This window comes from Amblyraja radiata, chromosome 3 (assembly GCF_010909765.2).
Source record: "Amblyraja radiata isolate CabotCenter1 chromosome 3, sAmbRad1.1.pri, whole genome shotgun sequence".
Classification (NCBI taxonomy): Eukaryota; Metazoa; Chordata; class Chondrichthyes; order Rajiformes; family Rajidae; genus Amblyraja; species Amblyraja radiata.
In genome coordinates, this window is record NC_045958.1 from 53,863,296 (window position 1) to 53,883,690 (window position 20,395).

The following is a 20,395-nucleotide window of genomic DNA, read 5'->3' on the forward strand; positions in this document are numbered from 1 at the left end:
CTGAGACAAAATCATCCACATGTCCCCTGCTCTACTCTCTCTATACCATGACTGTGTAGCCAGACCCAGTTCCAATCAATTCACCAATGACACCACCATTGTTGGACAAATTACAGCTAATGATAAGTCGGAGACGTGTTCTGAACAAACTTTTCTTCTTAATTTACTGTTTTAACTTTCAAGATACTTTTTTCTCGATTGGAAAGTAAGGTTTTCTTCTTTTCATTAGTGCAGCTTGGTGACGGATCATTGAACTCTATTTTAAGGGAGACTAATCGTCTGATCATCATCACCATATGGTGCCAGAATGGTGCCAGAACTACAACCTTGCTCTCAAAGTCAATAAGACCAAGGAGCTGATTGTTGATTTTAGAAGAGGAAGGCCAATAATTCACAGCCCTATCTTCATCAATGGGTTGGTGGTGGTGAGAGTTAACAACTTCAAGTTCCTGGGCGGGCATATCTCTGAAGACCTGTCCTGGACTCAGCACAATGATGCAATCAAAGAAAGCCCACCAACACCTCTACTTCCTTAGATGATTGAAGAGATTTGATATGTTGATGAATACTCTCTTGAACTTCTACAGGTGTACAGTAGCAAGCATATTGATTGGTTGCACCATGATCTGGTTCAGCAACTCAAATGCCCAAGAATGAAGGATATTGCAAAAAGTGATGAACACTGCCTGGTCCATCATGGACACTGACCTCTCCACCATTGAAGGGATCTATAGGAGGTATTGCCTCAAAAAAGCAGCCAGCATCATCAAGGACCCATACCACCCTGGCCACACTCTCATTTCACTCCTGCCATCGGGAAGGAAGTATGGGAATATGAAAACCATGACCTCCAGGTTCAGGAACATGAACACCCACCAGGTTATTAAACTTTACAAACATCAACTATATGTTGTACTAAGAACTGTTTGGTAGCGCTGGGGACATGGGGCATTTGTTTTGATTTGCGCTAATGATTTTCTATTTATTGAACAATGTTTTTATTTTTATAAAAGACAACCAATTAGAATTCCTTCTTCTGCAGTGAAATGTGGTTGAGATAAGGCCATTCAGCCAATTGAGTCTACTCTGCCATTCAATCAAGGCTGATCTTTTATAGCCTCTCAATCCCATTCTCTTGCCATCTCGCCATAACCTTTGACATCCTTACTAATCCAGAATCTATCAATCTCTGCTTTAAAAATACCCAATAAATTGACCTCCACAGACATCTGTGGCAATGAATTCCACAGATTCACCACACTAAAGAGATTCTTCCTCATCTCCATTCTGATGGTACATTGTTTTATTCTGGGACTGTTCCCTCTTGTTCTAGACTCTCCCACTATTGGAAACATCTTCTCCACATTCACTCCAGGCCTTTCATTATCCGGTCAAGGTAAGTGAACTGTTGCGATGCAGTTCACTTACCATCGCAACAGGTCGACACGATACACTGAGCGCTGGAATATCTGGATAATGACACGTATCAGAATCCCTTGTATTGACTCTGTCCACCTTCAACGCCATAATCCCAACCAACTCCTGGAGCCTGGAGTCAGCAGGCCCTCAGCATATGGATCCTCGACTTCCTAATGCAAAGTTGCACGTAACCTATTCGTGTTCTCCAGAGATGTTGCCTGGCCTGCTGAGTTACTCCAACACTTTGTGCCCTTTTGTGTATACCAGCATCTGCAGTTCTTTGTTTCTACGACCTCTTCCTCAATGTCAGCAAGATGAACAACCTAGTTATTTGACTTCAGGAAGTGAGCAGGTGTACATGCCCCAATCAACATCAATGGTGTCAAAGAAGATGGCTGAAATCTTTAGGTTTCTCAACATAAATATCACCAACAATTTATCCTGGGCCAACCACATTGAAACATTGCCAAGAAAGCACACCTATGCCTCTACCTCCTCAGAAGACTAAGGAAATTTAGTATGTCTCCAACAACTCTTACCACCTTCTACAAATGCACCGTGGAAAGTTTTTATCTGGGTACATCATTGCTTCATAAGTGATAGGAGCAGAATCAGGCCTTTCGGCCCATTAAATCAACTCCGCCATTCAATCATGGCTGATCTATCTTTCCCTCCTAGCCCCATTCTCCAGCCTTCGCCCCATAAGCCCTGACACCTATACTAATCAAGAAATTATCTATCTTTACCTTAAAAATACCCATTGACTTGGCCTCCACAGCCTTCTGTGGCAATGAATTCCACAGATTCATCCACCCTCTGACTAAAGACTGTCTACTCTATCTATGCCTTCTGTATTACACTACTAGTAAAATAACTCTGCTTTTCTTCCTACGCCTTGTACGATAAAAGCAGATACCTTATATGGCTTCTTAACTATCTGTTCTTTATCTAATTTGTTCCCAGGATGCGGACATCATGGGAAATGCTGACAACTATTGTCCATCACTACTTGTCACCAAACTGAAGAGCTATTCAAGAGGCAACCATACAATGTGACTTGAGATCTGCTAAAGGACAGAATGAACGCTAATGTGTAGGAAGGAACTGCAGATGCTTGTTTAAATCGAAGATAGACACAAAATGCTGGAGTAATTCAGCGGGACAGGCAGTATCTCTGGAGAGAAGGAATGGGTGACTTTTCGTGTCAAGACCCTTCTTCAGACTTCTTGAGTCTGAAAAAGGGTCTCGACCTGAAACGTCACCCATTCCTTCTCTCCAGATATGCTGCCTGGCCCGCTGAGTTACTCCAGCATTTTGTATCTTTCTTTGAATGTACGCTAATGTTGGATTTCCTCCTCTGAAAGGTAAATACCCATTGACTTGGCCTCCACAGCCTTCTGTGGCAATGAATTCCACAGATTCACCACTCTCTGACAAAATAAATTCCTCTCAGTTGGTTGGCAACAGCTCTGCTCAAAACCAAAGGAAATTGCAGAGAGTTGTGGATGTAGCCCGGTCCATCACACCATGTCCATGTAAAATATGATTGGGCTGAGTTTTTATTACTGTATCTTAGTACGTGTGACAATAATAACCTAATACCATTTACCAAACTGTGCCTGAGAGATTCCACTTTTTTACAGATAAAATCCGGCTGCCACCCTTTGAAATCTGCAGGATTCCCTTTCATCAGGCACTATTTATGGACCACCTTCCTCTGCTGTCCTGTGCTTCTTCGCCATTATTTCAGCTCATCCCTCCATTACGTCTTGTCTTCGGCTCTTTCCTGTCTGATACTGCTATCGGGTACATTTATGCAGTTTTGCATTCAGAATGAGAACCAGTCTCAAGTGTGGAAATAAAAGTTTTTAAACTTCGTAACATCTGCTTCTTGCTGGTAATCCTTTCGAAACCTGTGCCATCAGAAACAAACAATGCCTGCCTGTCAGTATTTCTAAGAGCATCTTAGGACAAAATTCAGACATAAGTTGCTTCCCTTTCATGACAGTAGTGTGGCTCTTTGGATAAACAAACACTCCAGGAGGCCAGGCATGCTAACTGCACATTGTCACTCAGCTCCACTGATACTCACAGCTCACAGACTGCATTCAGAGGCTTTTAAAAGTTTGGTTCCCTTGATGCAGGATGGCAAGGGGAAGTATGCTTTTTCAACCAATTTTCAGAATATGTCTCAAACTGCACAGCTCCTGAACAAACTTCCAGCCCTGTAAATATATGTACATTTAGGCACTTTTCCTCCATAGATTGTACAGAACTTAACAATTAAATTTTAAACTGCAATAAAAGATTAATGTAAGTCTCAATGTTTCTGTTGCTTCAGCCGAGCAATGCTGTTGGTGCACCATCCTTCATTATAACAGCATCCTTCATGTAACGGGGTATAACATTAGTACACACAAATAGATACCTCGTTCTGTGCTTGTGAACGGCCATTCTCTCAAACGCACATGCATACGTTTGCCTATCATTTTTTTTGTTTAGATGCTGAAAAATTTATGCTGAATTCTTAACATTTTCCTTTTTTACATTAGATTTATAGATCTGCAAATTTTAAGGTATGCTGTTCAAGTTGGGTTGATGTCGAGATCGGTGTTATATCATGAAACAGTGCAAATTAGGTTTTTAATTCAATTTTGTTCTCAGAATTATGTAGACGCAACATGTTCCTCTCACATATGATAAGGTGTAACCTACTTTGTGTGCAGTATGTATGGGGACCTAACACAATCATATCTGCACTGAAATACATACATTATTAAAAGTTTCTGAATACAAATTCAATATTCAGAAGGCCCAAAACGTTACCTAGCATTTTTCTCCAGAGATGCTGTCTGACCCGCTGAGTTATACTAGCTCTTTGTGTTTATCTTTGGTATAAACCAACAACTGCAATTCTTTGTTTCAGCATAACTGTAGATGCTGCCCTATCCACTGAGGTACTGTACATCAGCATTTATTGTGTTTTTTTAGATTAGATTAATTAGTTTATGTGCCAGGGTGCAATAATACTCTTTGTTCACATGAAGCTCAGAGTAAACAGTATACATACAGTCATGAATAAATATGATGGCAAATTATGACATATTAATGGCCATGGTGGCGTAGCGGTAGATTTGCTGCCTTACAGCACTTGCAGCACCAGAGACTCAGGTTCAATCCCGACTATGGGTGCTGTCGGTACGGAGTTTACACGAGGAGATTATGACCACATGTGTTTTCTCTGAGATCTTCGGTTTCCTCCCACACTCCAAAGACGTACAGGTATGTAGGATAATTGGCTTGGTGTAAATTGCCCCTAGTGTGTGTAGGATAATGTTAATTTGTGGGGATTGCTGGTCGGGGCGGACTCGGTGGGCCAAAGAGCCTGTTTACGCACAGTATCTCTAAACTAAACTAAAACATGCAAAACAGCAGAATGGTATAAAACAGCAAATTGTAGTGTAGATCCAACTAGTGCAAAAAAAAAATTAAGTATGATAATGGAATAACTGAATGAGGTAGGGTTAAGAGTAAGAGTATATGGTGGCACCTCTGGGAAGGGAATTTGAAAAAAGTGTTTGGAGTTTGTAAAATGTGTGCAGGATAGTTTTTTTGCAGCAATACATAGAGGTACCTACTAGAGAAGGGGCAGTGCTGGACCTCCTGTTAGGAAATGAGACAGGTCAGGTGACGGAGGTATGTGTTGGGGAGCACTTCGGGTCCAGTGATCACAATGCCATTAGTTTCAATATAGTTATGCAGAAGGTCAGAACTGGACCAAGGGTTGAGATTTTTGATTGGAGAAAGGCTAACTTTGAGGAGATGCGAAAGGATTTAAAAGGTGTGAATTGGAACATTTTGTTTTATGGGAAGGTTGTAGTAGAGGAATGGTGGACATTTAAAGGTGAAATTTTAAGAGTACAGAATCTTTATGTCCCTGTCCGGTTGAAAGGAAAGAGTAATAAGTTCAAGTTCAAGTTCAAGTAAGTTTATTGTCATGTGTCCCTAATAGGACAATGAAATTCTTGCTTTGATTCAGCACAACAGTACATAATTGGAAAGAGCCATGGTTTTCAAGGGAAATTGGACACTTGGTTCGGATGTCCGATGTCGTTGGGGCCTAGTACCGTGGAGCGGCCTCCAACCGGAATGACCTGGGGGCTCCAGTCGCGGAGCCTGTGGACTATTCACCATCGTGGGGCTGGCCGGCCTCGGAGCGTGGGGAGCCGTGGTGGCTCGCTGCTGGGGCCCGACTCCGGAGCTCGGAGGCTCCAGCCGCTGGCCCGGTGGACAGGAACATCGGGAGCTCGCGGGTGCCTGGTGGGAGACCGATTTTCGGAGCTCCCGCAACACAATTTCTCCCGCCCATGTCGGGGGGTTGGAACGACCCGGAGCGGGGCCTTACATCGCCCCGGCGCGGCCTTAACAGACGCTCCCACATTGAGACATTAAGGCCTGGAGCGGGGCCGTACATCGCCCCGCGCGGCCTTAACAGACGTGGGACTTACCATCGCCCGCCTGGGGCTTTAACATCGGGAGAAAAATGGAACACGGGAGAGAAAAGACTTTGCCTTCCATCACAGTGAGGAGGAGATTCGCTGTGATGGATGTTTGTGTGAATTGAATTGTTTGTGTGTCTTGTAGAAATTGTTCTGTTTGTATGGCTGTAGAAACAGAGTTTCGTTTGAGCCTCATTGAAGTTCAAATGACAATGAATAAATATTGTATATTGTATTGTTGTATTGTATTAATAGTGGAGTAACAAGATGGATTCAACAGTGGTTGAATGGGAGATACCAGAGAGTAATGGTGGATAACTGTTTGTCAGGTTGGAGGCCGGTGACTAGTGGGGTGCCTCAGGGATCTGTGTTGGGTCCACTGTTGTTTGTCATATGCATCAATGATCTGGATGATGGTTTGGTAAATTGGATTAGTAAGTATGCAGATGATACTAAGATAGGTGGTGTTGTGGATAATGAAGTAGATTTTCAAAGTCTACAGAGAGATTTGGGCCATTTGGAAGAGTGGGCTGAAAGATGGCAGATGGAGTATAATGCTGATAAGTGTGAGGTGCTACATCTTGGTAGGACAAATCAAAATAGAACGTACATTGTAAATGGCAGCGAATTGAGGACGCAGTAGAACAGAGGGATCTGGGAATTACTGTGCATCTTTCCCTGAAAGTGGAATCTCATGTAGATAGGGTGGTAAAGAAAGCTTTTGGTGTGCTGGTCTTTATAAATCAGAGCATTGGGTATAGAAGTTGGGATATAATGTTAAAATTGCACGGGGCATTGGTTCAATTCAATTCAACTTTAATGTCATTGCACAAATACTAAGTATGGGTACAACGAAATGCAGTTTTGTGTCAGTCCGTAGTAGTAGTGCATATAGAAATTTAAAAAAAAGAAGATACAGAATAATCAAAAATACAGAATAATTAAACAATGGGGACGGAGGGACAGGAGAAATCTATCGGCGGGACTCCGAGTTCAGCAATGTGATGGTATAATTGTAGAAGCTGTTCCTCATCCTGCTGGTACGAGACCTGAGGCTCCTGTACCGCCTCCCTGATGGGAGGAGGGCAAACAGTCCATGGTTGGGGTGGGCCATTTCTGGAGTATGGTGTACAAGTTTGGTTGCCAAATTATAGGAAAGATGTCAACAAAATAGAGAGAGTACAGAAGGGATTTACTGGAATGTTGCCTGTGTTTCAGCACCTAAGTTACAGAGAAAGGTTGAACAAGTTAGGTCTTTATTCTTTGGAGTGCAGAAGGTTAAGGGGGGACTTGATAGAGGTCTTTAAAATTATGAGAGGGATAGACAGAGTTGATGTGGATAAGCTTTTTCCATTGAGAGTAGGGAAGTTTTAAACAAGAGGACATGATTTGAGAATTAAGGGGCACATGTTTAGAGGTAACATGAGGGGGAACTTCTTTACTCAGAGAGTGGTAGCTGTGTGGAATGAACTTCCAGTGGAAGTGGTGGAGGCAGGTTCGATTTTGTCATTTAAAAATAAATTGGATAGGTATATGGATGGGAAAGGAATGGAGGGTTATGGTCTGAGTGCAGGTAGATGGGACTAGGTGAAAGTAAGTGTCCGGCATGGACTAGAAGGGCCGAGATGGCCTGTTTCCGTGCTGTAATTGTTATATGTTATATGTTATATATGGTTCAGGAACCTGGTAGCAGTGAGAAAGAAGCTGTCTTTAAGACAGGACGTCTGAGCTTTCAGGCTCCTGAATCTTCTCTTAAAATGTAATGCCCCTGTCCCGCTTAGGAAACCTGAACGGAAACCTCTGGAAACTTTGCGCCCCACCCAAGGTTTCCATGCGGTTAACGGAGGTTTTTGTCAGTCTCCCTAATGGTCAAAAGTGGTTTACGCTTCTTCTATGTTCCGGCCATTATTTCAAAAAATTCAAAACCGACCACGACTAAAAATAGGTTGCCGTTTTAAAAATCGGTCATTTTTTAGTTGAAGCCGGTTGCTATGCTAGTTGAAGGTGTTTGCCAGAGGTTGCAGGTAGTGGAAGGTAAGACCTTTTTTTCACCCAGTTTTATTCTAGTGGGGAGGTCTTACCTTCCACTACCTAGAACCTCCGGCAACCACCTTCAACCAGCATCGCAACTGGCTTCGACTAAAAAATTACCAATTTTTAAAACGGCAACCTATTTTCAGTCGCGGTCAGTTTTGAATTTTTTGAAATAATCGCCGGAACATAGAAGAAGCGGAAACCACTTTCGACCATTAGGGAGACTGACAAAAACCTCCGGGAAGCTCCGGGAACCGCACGGAAACCTTGGGTGGGGCGCAAAGTCTCCAGAGGTTTCCGTTCAGGTTTCCTAAGTGGGATAGGGGCATAAAAGAGAGAAAAGAGAATGGACAGCGTGGCAGGATGCTTCACAATACTTCCACCTCACGGGGGCGCCGTCCTGTACGGGTATGGCTGCCCAGCCTGCAGCTGTCCGTTTTTTCAGCTGTCCATCTTTTTCATTTGTTTTCGGAGTTCTAACCTTTTTTATGTGGGGGTGGGGGAAAGAGAGAAACTGCTTTTCAGGGTCCCTACCTGGTCGGAGAGGCGGCTTTTCTCCGGGCTGCACCGTCGACGCGTCCTCGCGGCCTACCAGCGGGCCTGGAGCAGCGTTTCCTGAGGGGACCGCCCAGAACCTCGGCAGTGGCGCAACGCTGGAGCGCTGGAGCTCTATCGCGGAGTGGAGTGGAGTGGGCGATGCCTTGCCCGGGTCGTCGCGCTGGAGCTCCGGAATGCTGAAACCGCAGGTGAACATCGCGGAGCTGCGGGTCTGTGGAGCGGCCAGCCGCGGGCGGCGGCGCTGAACTTTAACATCGGGAGCCTGGGATCTCTCGCCGAGATCGCCAGTGGTGGAGCTCCGTCCAGTGCGGCCTGTTGGCTTCGGAAGCCGCGGTTCCAGTAAGGAAGCAGCCGTTCCAGGCATCCCAAGCCGCTGAGAGGGTTCTCCCGACGCCGGAGCACCATCATCCGGCGAAGAAGGGCCTGTAACATCGGCCCCCGTAGCGGCGACTGCGGAGGCCTCAATAGGCCCGACCATGGGTGGACATGGGGATGGGGACTGCGCCTTCCCTCACAGTGGGAACCATTGTGGGGGGATGTTTTTATGTTTATTGTTAAATTCTTTAATGTTGTGTCTTATCTTTATCTGTGTGCTGCATGGCAAGTCAGATTTCACTGCACCAATTGGTGTATGTGATAATAAATGTCCTTTGTATCCTTGTATCCTTGTACCTTTCTTAATGCAATGCACCAAGTAGACTGGATGGAAGGAAAGGCCGAACCTGTGATGGGCTGGGCTGTGTTCACCACTTCACCACCACATTGCTCAATTGAAGAAAAGCATGTTGGAAGATCACAAAAAACAGATCTGGCATAAAACTCCAGACCTACTGAGCAGCAGAGATTGCTGTCCAATGGCGTCCAAGATTAGGTGGTAGATTCATTCCGTATTTTCCTCCAAACTCCATGTTGCACCATAATTTCCCCCAAAATTATTGGTGACAATGTTAAGTTCTGAAGTAGAAGCAGGCATTACTGTTCTGGACAAATACACCGTGTACATTATCTGCACTGAATAGTTTACGAGCTGCTATATAACATCTTAATTTTAACTTGTATCTTAGTTGCAAGCCAGAACAAATTCATCTTTTAGTACAGCAATCAACTTGCTATGCGATCAAAGCTACTCTGACGGAGACCAATGCTCAAAACCAATGTTAACAATAAACCAAACTTATTTCTCTGTCAGAAATGAGGGATATAAAAATTCTAACACTTTGACAATTTCTCTCTGCACAAAGGGTTATGTCAATTTGCAATCTGGTTGTTAAAGATTGTTCTCCAGTGAAGTAATGAAATAATTCATGGCTGGCTCAATGTTGGGTCAAAGCAAATTGCTCACAATTAACAATGCTACCAAAAATTGATGGTAATTAAAGAGGTGCTGCAGACTATTGTAAAATTACACCATTTTACCTGGATTTTGCATGAGAAGAGAAAATGAGATTATTAGCAATTGTTATAATTATGGAATCTATCAAACAGGTAGTTACATTCATACAGTTGGTCAAATGTTGGGCAGGCCATGTACTTGGCACACCCAACAGAAACAACAGAAATGCTGTACTATGCTTTGTAATGGGAAGAGATTGGGGGAATCTTTTTATCTCTTACCTCGAAGGTGATGCCATTTTTTCCCCGTATTGTATCTCCTTCCGCACTGTGGTCTAACATCGAGGAGTTGGTGGCCTTTTCCTGGAGACTGACTTGGGAAGCTTCAGCCACGGGTGCCTGCGGACTTACCATCATGGAGCTTGCGATCCAATGGCCAGGGATCGACATCGGCGCTCCAGCCGCGGATGCCAAATCATGGAGCTTGCGATCTCTGGTTTGAGACCGACTTCGGGAACTCCAAGTGGCAGGAGTTTCGACCACCCCGACGCGGGAGCTTCAATCGCCCCGACTGCGGATGGTTCGACTGCCCCGACCGTGGGAGAATAAAGAGGAAGAAGATTGGACTGTTTTGCCTTCCATCATAGTGTACAAGTATGTGGTACTTGTACACTGCGTGCGTCAACTATAGGCAAATTATTTTCTCACTCATCTCCATTGGTTCACCTTTGATTTTTTTAATTGCTTATTTAAACACAAGGGAAATGTACAGGAGCCAATTAACTTCCCAACAAGCTTTCAGATTGTAGAGGAAATCAGAACAACCCAGGGAAACCCACATGGTTGCAGAGAGAATGCACTAACTCTGCATGGTAACAGTACCCTTGGTTAGGATTGAACCTGGGTCACTGCAATTGTGAGGCAGCAGATCTAACTGCTGTGCCGTTGTGCCAACTTCGATGTCCCACAGTGTTGACATTGAAACAGCAGTCGCCGGAGGCTACTTGACGCTGGGTATGTGTGTATGAATGGGGCTGTCCATTGGAGAAGAGAGGCTCCAAGCTCTGAACAAACTGTGATGTATGGATTCACCAATGCACCTTGACATTGAAGAAAAATTCTCCGACAGGCTTGTCAGTGCCCTGACTCTTTCATTGTGCCTTTCCTATCAGTACATTTCAATAGGACGGCCCGTCAAAGATTTCACCTGAGTCCTCTGCAGTGGAATCTATGTGCAACCTCCCTCACTCTCTGGGGAGCTGACAGAAGAGCTAACAGAATCACATTTATTTTGTGTTAACTGCTTCACGTTTTACCCCGGATTGTATAGAGTAAGACATTTTTATATATAATAATCAAAGGCTTGGTACAGAGATTCTCACATGAACACTGACCAATTAGATAAAAAATGAACGTAATCAGTCATCGTTAATATCACTGGCCCTGTGTTTTGTAAACCCCACCACCCAGGACAGTACTGTGAGGAAGGAAGATGTCCTGCCTTGATTGAATGCTGCACCAAGAGCAAAATAACTACCTCTACTTCTGCATTATTCAAAAGCAATTGCTATTCATTGTAAATGCAGAGGAGGGACGTGGTGAGGGGTGCTAAATGATCTCAATCCTCATTATTCACAGTTATGGGACAAAATCACATCACACCTGAGTCCCCTGTGGCAGAATCCACGTGCAGCGTCATTCACTGGGATTTTTCATTTGATTTGTGGCATCCAACAGTATCTAAAGCGTTCCTATGTGGTTTAGGAGAGAGCTTACATTTTCCTCTCATACCCAGTGCCGGATTTACGTATAAGCTAAACAAGCTATAGCTTAGGGCCCCCACTTTCTAGGGGGCCCCCCGAAAAAATTGATGGGCCTCGAGGTCTAGGGGGGCCTCCGGCCAAGGCAGAACACCTACCGTTCAACTCTGGGCGGACCCCTCTCTATCTCTCTCTCTCCATCTCCCCCCGCTATCCGTGTCCGGGCCGCTGGGCTCCGCTCGCTCCTCATCCGCCGGCAAGGCAGGCCGCCTTGCACATGCGCACAACCACGGCCAGCACATCATCGGCCGCCCTGCGCATGCGCACTGCAACGGCAACTGGTCGGCGCGGGGCACTTTCTCCCTCGCTTTGAATTGTGGGAGATTTGGCCGCCATGGCTGTCCGGTCGTTGGGGGCCTCACAAGTGGAACAGCTTAGGGCCTCTCTTCATCTAAATCTGGCACTGCTCATACCTTTACTTGTTACTCTGTTTGCCCACAGACTGTCCTTTTCTGACTGTTAACTAAGAGGGAGTGAAGACATACTTTCACTGTCTTTGTTCATACTCAAGGTAACACTACATGCTGCTCATCATTATTCACACAAAGAACTAGAATCACGCGCGTTGTCCATGTGCACCCTGGGGGATTTCCGGGACCGTTGGACTCGGTGGGGTGGAAATCATCCTCAATAAGTAATATAGTTGTTAAGTAGTTTATTTAATATATTTGTTTGTCTTGTATTATGGTGGTGGGTTTTGTTTGATTTATTTTTTGCTGTAAATATTATTGTTAATAATTGATTTTTAAAAAAAGAACTAAAACACCACCGATGTCAGGCTAACTGGTCTATAATTCTCTGTTTTCTCTCTCCGGCCTTTCTTAAAAAGTGGGATAACATTAGCTACCCTCCAATCCACAGGAACTGATCCTGAGTCTATAGAACATTGGAAAATTATCACCAATGCATCCACGATTTCTAGAGCCACTTCCTTAAGTACACTGGGATGCAGACCATCAGGCCCTGGGGATTTATCAGCCTTCAGTCCCATCAGTCTATCCAACACCATTTCCTGCCTAATGTGGTTTCCTTCAGTTCCTCTGTCACCCCAGGTCCTCTGGCCACTACTATATCAGGAAGATTGTTTGTGTACCTAATTGGATTTATTGTGCATTCCATGAATCTCCTATAGAAGTCACAGCATTGCAAAGAATATATTGATATAATAAGTGGCAGCAGGGGTGAGCCATTTGGTTTTCAAATCCACCTGAAACATTATCTGCCTGTCCTATCTCCTTATCCTCTGTTCCCATATTGCACTACTACTGATTACACTGCAATCTTTGCCCCGTTCTTCTCATTTGCATTCTATATAGTATTCATTGTATCTATCATGATCATGTTTACTGTTATAATTCCTGAGCTTCACTTGAAAAGTGAATTTCATTGCACTGTGCCGTACATGACAATAAACTAATCTGAATCTAAGAGATGAGATTGAGGGAATTTCTCCCATTCTTCAACTACTGCTGCGCCACCGTGCCTCCGGTTATGGTGGGTGTCAGGAGGTCAGGAGGTTGGGGGGGTGGGGGTGGGGAGGAAAAGGCTTTGAATTTCGGTGCTGACATGAGGTCGGGTCAGTGTTGGTGGGAGGAAAGGTACATAATATCCTAGATATTGGGAATCCTGAGAGAGCCCATGTAAGAAACAATGCCCAAGGACTTTGAAGCAATAATGTGAACATAGAACAGAGAACATAGAACAGTACAGCGCAGGAACCTGTCCTTTGGTCCACAGTGTCTGTGCAGAACATGATGCTTAAGTGTGTCGACACAGGGAACTGAAAATGCTGGTATTCAAAAAGAGACACAGTGCTAGAGTAACTCAGTAAAACTAACCTCCTCTGCTGCATATGATCCTTATTCTTCCATTCCTTGCATTTCCATGTGCCCATCTAAAAGTGTCTTTAATCCTATCTGCCTCCACCACCACCGCCGTGAGCTTGTTCAAAGGTACCCTCCACTCTCTTGTGTAAAATAAAACTTGCCACGCACATCTCCTTTGGACTTGTCCCTCACACTTTAAAGCTATGCCCTGTAACTTTTGACATTTGCACCCTGGGAATAAAGGTGGGAACACATTGGGGGCACACAGGGGATATGTTCCAAGAATAGCCCAGTGGACTAACTGTGCAGTAAATATAGATTGGGAGAGGCCAAGAACTTCACAATCGTTTATTTGACAAAAGCGGATTTGCTGTTCCTATCAGCTCATTGTGGTTCAGCACTTGAGAGCAGAACACAGCTCTCGGGGCAGATCAGGTATATTCTCAGACAGTGCAGGGACTGAGCTAATATGACTCTTGTCACAAAAATGCAAACTTGGCAATTTGTCAGTCATGAAGAGATGTGATTATGACAAAAATTAGTTTCAGGTTATACTTTCGGCGATGATAATAATTTCTATTTGGCACCCACTCTGAAAATAAAATTATTAAACTTTTTCTCATTAATGTTATCTTGTGAAGCGTTGGCTCTTTTAAGGGTATGGCTTCATCGGTCCTGACAAGTCTTTGATTCCCCATTGAAAAGGCTTTCATTCATTTATAAGACGCAATGCATTCCCAGTCAAAGGATTGCAGGCAAAAGTCCCACAGTTGGAAATTTGCATGTTCTCTTCAAATGGGCAAAACTCTCCCAATCCATCTTACAAGTTGACTTAGCATGACTGATGAGAGATCAAATGGTGCCAGTTTTGATACTTTAAACTGTCAGTGCACAGTGAGTGTACAGTATTTTATTTCTCAGCCTTATGCCACAAGCTCAATAATGCATAAGGCCCAAGGTGTGAAATGTTACTGCATTGGCCATTGCTGCACAGGCTTCCCCATGGTGGGACGATGTCAGGGAGATAGGGTAAGGGTTGGCACATGGGTTATCTGGCCAGCACTGGAAAAGGGTTCAGCTGTCAGTGTGGTAGACTGCTGAGTCTGGGCTGAGATGACAGAATGGTGGAGAGAGTGCAGGGAGCAGATGAGCAAATCGGCAGATCTGCAATTAGCGGAGATTGTGCAAGATGACAGATTAATAAGGATGGGTTGTGGGGGGAGGGGGGGTTAGGTGTGGTTACGAGGAAGATTTGAATCAGTATAATATTGAGGAAAGACCCTGGTGACACTTAACAAGCTTCAACCCTGAAGCAGTCCTCACAAACACAACCTCTGCATGAATGGTCCATGTTGCCCACAGTTCACGCCTGCAAACTATATGAAGTTCCTGATTGTCATTAACATTTCATTTTTAATTGAGATGGATATCACACGGTGCACAAAATGTGCTGGTCTGCAAACCAATTTCAAGGCAAATTTTCCCGACTGAGTAGGATGGATTGTACATGATGGTAAATAATAGAAAGTGCTTTCTATCCATTTATTAATGTGGAAAAATTAAAAACAACCTTCCATTTTCTTTGAAAATCAGTACGGAACCTGAAAGTTGTCTGCCGTTGTTATCTGAACAACCTGTTGAATATTGTGCAACGGTACCCGGACGTGGCGCCGACAGACAAGAAGCCGAAGCAAAGAAGTCAAAGCCAAAGAATGGAATGGAAACGAGGCCGAAACGCCAATAAACCGAAAGAGTCCGAAGACGAAACGCCTACTAACCGAAAGGATGGGACGCCTAAATGCAAACTAACCGAAAGGGCGGGACGCCTAAAAGCCAACGAACCGAAAAGCTGCGTCGCCTAAAAGCAAACTTACCGAATGGCCGCTCTGTCAAAACGGCACCTACCCGAAAGCCAGCGTCGCCGACAAGCCAAAGGACCGACTGCTGCTCAACAGAAACGTCCAATAACGGACATGACGTTGCCGGGGGGCGGGACTTGCCAGCAATTGGTCCAGACCCCCACGTCCATCACATCACTGTGAAGGCATGAAAGTTTTCCCAAACCTCCGCTCCACCTGACCCGCAGCCCCCAGAGTGGGGGCTGTCCCGAGGGATGCACACCTTCAGCCGCTTTCAACTTGGTGCTTGGGTTCAGATTGCCCAGTCACCTATGGCTTGTGTGGGAAAATGAACCCCACGCTCCCGTCTCCCTTTCTCTCTCCCCTCTTCTCTCTCTCCCCCTCTCTCTTTCCCTTCTCTCTCTCCCTTCTCTCTTCTCCTCTCTCTCCCCTCTTCTCTCTCCTCCTCTCTCTCCCCTCTTCTCTCTCTCTCCTCCTCTCTCTCCACTGTTCTCTCTCTCCTCCTCTCTCTTCTCCTCTCCCTCTCACCCCAGCCGCGGGGACAGACGTTTTATTTATTACCGTCTCGGTACCTGCGGAACGTACGCAAGCTCCCACGCACAAAACAGGCAGCATTTCTGTAGAGAAGGAATGGGTGACGTTTCATGCCGAGACCATTCTTCAGAGTGCGTCTGAAACGTCTTGACCCGAAACGCCACCCATTCCTTCTCTCCAGAGATGCTGCCTGCTTTGTGAGTGGGAGCTTGTGTGCGTTCCGCAAGCACCGAGACGGTAATAAATAAAACGTCTGTCCCCGCTGTGGGGGTGTTTCACCCTGGTGTGGGGGTTGGGGTCCGATGGCGGTGCATCGCGGTCAGTGACAGTGGGACGCTCCTGCGGGTGGAGACGGAGTAGAGACAGAAGGGAGAGAAGTGGAGACACAGAAGGGAGAGAGGGAGGGGGCGGTGAATCACCCTGGTGTGGGGGTTGGGGTCCGATGGTGGTGCATCGCTGTCAGTAACTGTGGGACGCTCCCGCGTGTGGAGACGGAGGAGAGAGAGAAGGGGGAGAGAAGGGGAGAGAGAGGGGGGGGGGAGAGAAGTGGAGGGAAAGAAGGGAGAGAGAGAAGGGAGGGAGAGAGAGAAGGGAGGGGGAGAGAGACAGAAGGGGAAGAGAGAGGAGGAGAGACGAGATAGTGTTGGAGGAGAGAGAATTAAGAGAAGAGTGGGGAGAGAGACGTGAGAAGAGAGGAGAGAGGAGATGAGAGAGAGAGCGGGGCACGAGATACGGGCAGATAAGGGGGAGACGGGAGCGTGGGGTTCATTTTCCCACACAAGCCATATATGACTGGGCAATCTGAACCCAAGCACCAAGTTGAAAGCGGCTGAAGGTGTGCATCCATCGGGACAGCCCCCACTCTCCCACGTCCACCCTCCGCGGGCTGCGGGTCAGGTGGAGCGGAGGTTTGAGACAATGTTCATGCCTTCATAGTGATGTGATGGACGTGGGGGTCTGGACCAATCGCTGACATGTCCCGGCCCCCGTCAACGTCATGTCCGTTATTGGACTTTTCTGTTGAGCGGCAGTCGGTCCTTTGGCTTGTCGGCGACGCCGCCTTTTGGGTAGGTGGCATTTCGACAGAGCGGCCATTCGGTAAGTTTGCTTTTAGGCGACGCAGCTTTTCGGTTAGTTTGCATTTAGGCGTCCCATACTTTTGGTTAGTAGGCATTTCGTCTTCGGACTCTTTCGGTTTATTGGCATTTCGGCCTTATTTCCATTCGGTTCTTTGGCTTCGACTTCTTTGCTTCGGCCTCTCGTCCGTCGGCGCCACGTCCGCACACGCCATGCATCATCGCAGCTGTGAATAGCACCAAGGCTGGACTTTATTCCTTGGCTACCTCAACTCCTGCTCCTTTCTTGTAGGTGGTATAGTGCTTAAATCACTGGGACAGAGGCCCAATGGAATGTGCTAACAATCCAGTGAATGCAAGTTTCAATAGCAGCACAATAATTTGAGAATTTGCATTTTGGTTAAGATAATCTGGAAGCAAAATACACATGTCAGTAAGAGTGACATATTGTTGAAAATTTCAATTGATTGGCTAATATCATTTAGGAAAGGAGATGTTTGTTGGCCTATATAGAATGACACTAGCATATTCTGCCTCTTAACTGCTCTTTGAATGGATCAAGTCTCTCCATTATGTCCAACTGTTACCAGAAGGTGGTACAACATGGCTTTCTCAGTGAAATTATGCACAGGCAATAAATGTCAGTATTTCCAATTTTGCTTATTTCCCACGAATGATTTAAAAAATACATGGATAAAAAGGGAATTATATTGACAAGAACCTATACTGCAATGTGTCAGGGGAGCACTAGAGACAAATATGATTTTGTGTTTAAAACCAAAGATCTGGGTAATTTAAAATATAATAGAAATAATTGGACATTAAGTACAGAAAATGTTAATTATGTAGGAAGCACGAGAAAATTCACACCTCAGGACTAAATGGATGAATAGGAACTTTATGGTCTATTAATTATTAAATGTGTCAAAACCAAATTAGCTATAAAAGCAGTTAACTTTCAACAAAGTATTAGCATTTATATTTCTGTGGAACAAATCATTCTTTGCTTTTATAGGGAAGCTTTTATCAGCTGCTCATCTCATTTCCCTGCACTTGAGGTTTAAAATAATAAAATAAGCCGCTGTGTATTACTGTGAACATTAATCATACTGCAGCGCCGCAGGAATATAACATTCCTGTTAAAATATCATTGGTCAAAGAAACCTTCTGAAGTTGCAGTCAAGTTGAAGGCACAGCAGCGAGCTTATTTTTCCATTTCTGCCTGCCGACTGAGTTGATTATTATTAAAAGGTGTAAAAGTGGGTTGTGAATGTCATGTACTATATTGCACAGTGGCATACACAAAACGACCAGCATTATGCATCTGCCAGGTTGTTATTCTGGAAAAAATTATCCACATCTGATCCTCGTGTGTGGATGTTTGAAGTATCATCCATCACCTCTCATCACATTATTCTGGTGTTAATATTCCTTATGTATGTGTCCCACTGTTCGAACAGCTTCTGCTGATCTCTGTAGCATACAGTAAATGACAGTGCAGGGGAATGATATGGAAAACACAGATATTTAGCAGAAATCAAATCCAAACTTGATGAAGTGATGTCCAGCCCTTCAGAACAGAGTCTAAAAAGCAGCGTGTTGTTAGGCCTTTATGTAAAAGACATCCAGTGAAGTGACTGAAATCTAGATCAGTCCTTTTGGGCACTATTAAAAAAGTAGTCCCAATTCATTAGCAGCAGCACTAAGAACGAGGAAAGTACGAATGTGTCATAAAAAAAATATTGTTTCCCTAGCTCCATCATATTAGGAAAGGCAGTTTATTCAGCCAAAGACAGATTACAAAATCAGCCAGTATCCCCACTGTTGGATTCCATTCAAGTTTCCGCTCCTGTCTGGAACCTTCCTCACTAAAGCTTTGCAGCACCAGGCCACAGTTAGTTACATGAACAAATCCTTAAAGACTGACAGCAATAAAAAAAGTTATATTGCCCATAGATTAATATCACATATGACATATGAGATTGATAGATTCTTGATTCGTACGGGTGCTCGGGGTTATGTGGAGAAGGCAGGAGAATGGGCTTGAGAGGGAAAAATAGATCAGTCATGATTGAATGGTTAAGTAAAGATGATGGGCTGAATGGCCTAATTCTAGTCCTATAATTTTGGAACTTGTGAAACTGGGGGTTGACAGGCTGTGATTCTTGATTTGGTCATAATTGGTTTTGGTTCCACAGAGTCTTATTTTTCAGTTGTGGTTTTGTTAATCTGCAGAGTTTGTGCCCATCCCTTGGTCACTCCTGCATTTTTGTAATCTCCAATTACATCTCCATTGAGATTGTGTGCATTTGTAAAAGAATTGGGAAGAGGGGAGGGGGGAAGGGGGGGGGGGGGGACCTCATCAAAAACAGCAAATTTTTGAAGAATGGTTTCCCTAACTATGTTTATGACCAGGGAATAGAATTTGAGAATAAGGGGTAAACCATTCAGGAAATTTCAGAGTGCGGTAAACCATTGAAGTTCTCTACTCTAGGCAAATGTGGAAAGATAATTGTTATGTTCATTCAAAGTAGATTTTAATTGATTTCTGGGCATCAAGGGAATCGGGAGAATTGGGGACAGTGCAGGAAAATGGCACTGAGGTAGAAAATCAGCCATGAACTTCATAAATGGCATAGGAGGCTTGAAGAACTGGACAGTGTAGTCCTGCTCTGATATTGTGCACCTATCTTTATTCATCTGTCAGCCCCCCACTCTTTGGACAATCGTCAGCTGACCAACGACCTGAATGAGTTTTACTGCAGGTTTGAAAATCAGAAACATAACCCTGGTACCCCCTCCCCCCTCCCCAACCAACACAGCCAGACCCCAGTCTACTAAGAATGGACCCTGCACCCTGTCCTTCCCATTCACCACTTCACACCTACTTAAGGCAAGACTCCAGTATGAAAAGACTGGTCCATTTCCCAACCCAACCAACACTTCACACCCACTCACAGCCTGACCACAGTCTGCAAAGACTGGACCCTTCTACACTCACCCCCCTCCAATCACCACTTCACACCCAATCACCCACACCCCCTGTGCTGCACAACATCACTTATCCAATATCAACAATAAAAATAGAGGAGGTGGAGAAGCTTTTCAGAGGACAAAAGTGCTGGAAATCTCCAGGACCAGACAATGTTTTCCCCTCTACTCATAGGCTCTGTGCTAAACAGCTGGCACTGGTCTATACAGACATTTTTAACCAGTCCCTGCAAACATGTACTGTCCCTGCCTGCTTCAAAGTCTCCACTATTGTCCCTGTACCCAAAAAGGCAAGGATTACTTGTCTTAATGACTACAGGCCTATCGCACTGACCTCTGTAGTCATGAAGACACTCGAAAGGCTTGTGCTGGCCAAGCTGAAAAATATCACAAACCCCCTGCTGGACCCTCTGCAGTTTGCATATAGGGCCAATAGATCTGTGGATG

At 44.8% G+C, this 20,395-nt stretch overlaps 1 long non-coding RNA gene across 1 annotated transcript; it reads left to right on the forward strand.

Annotated features, from left to right (window-relative positions):
* The first annotated feature begins 1,251 nt into the window (after positions 1-1,251).
* LOC116970669 lies at positions 1,252-12,051 on the forward strand. The gene is made up of 3 exons (XR_004411251.1): positions 1,252-1,316; positions 1,631-1,632; positions 12,041-12,051. It is a non-coding gene; the product is annotated as an uncharacterized LOC116970669 (long non-coding RNA).
* The last annotated feature ends 8,344 nt before the right edge of the window (positions 12,052-20,395 follow it).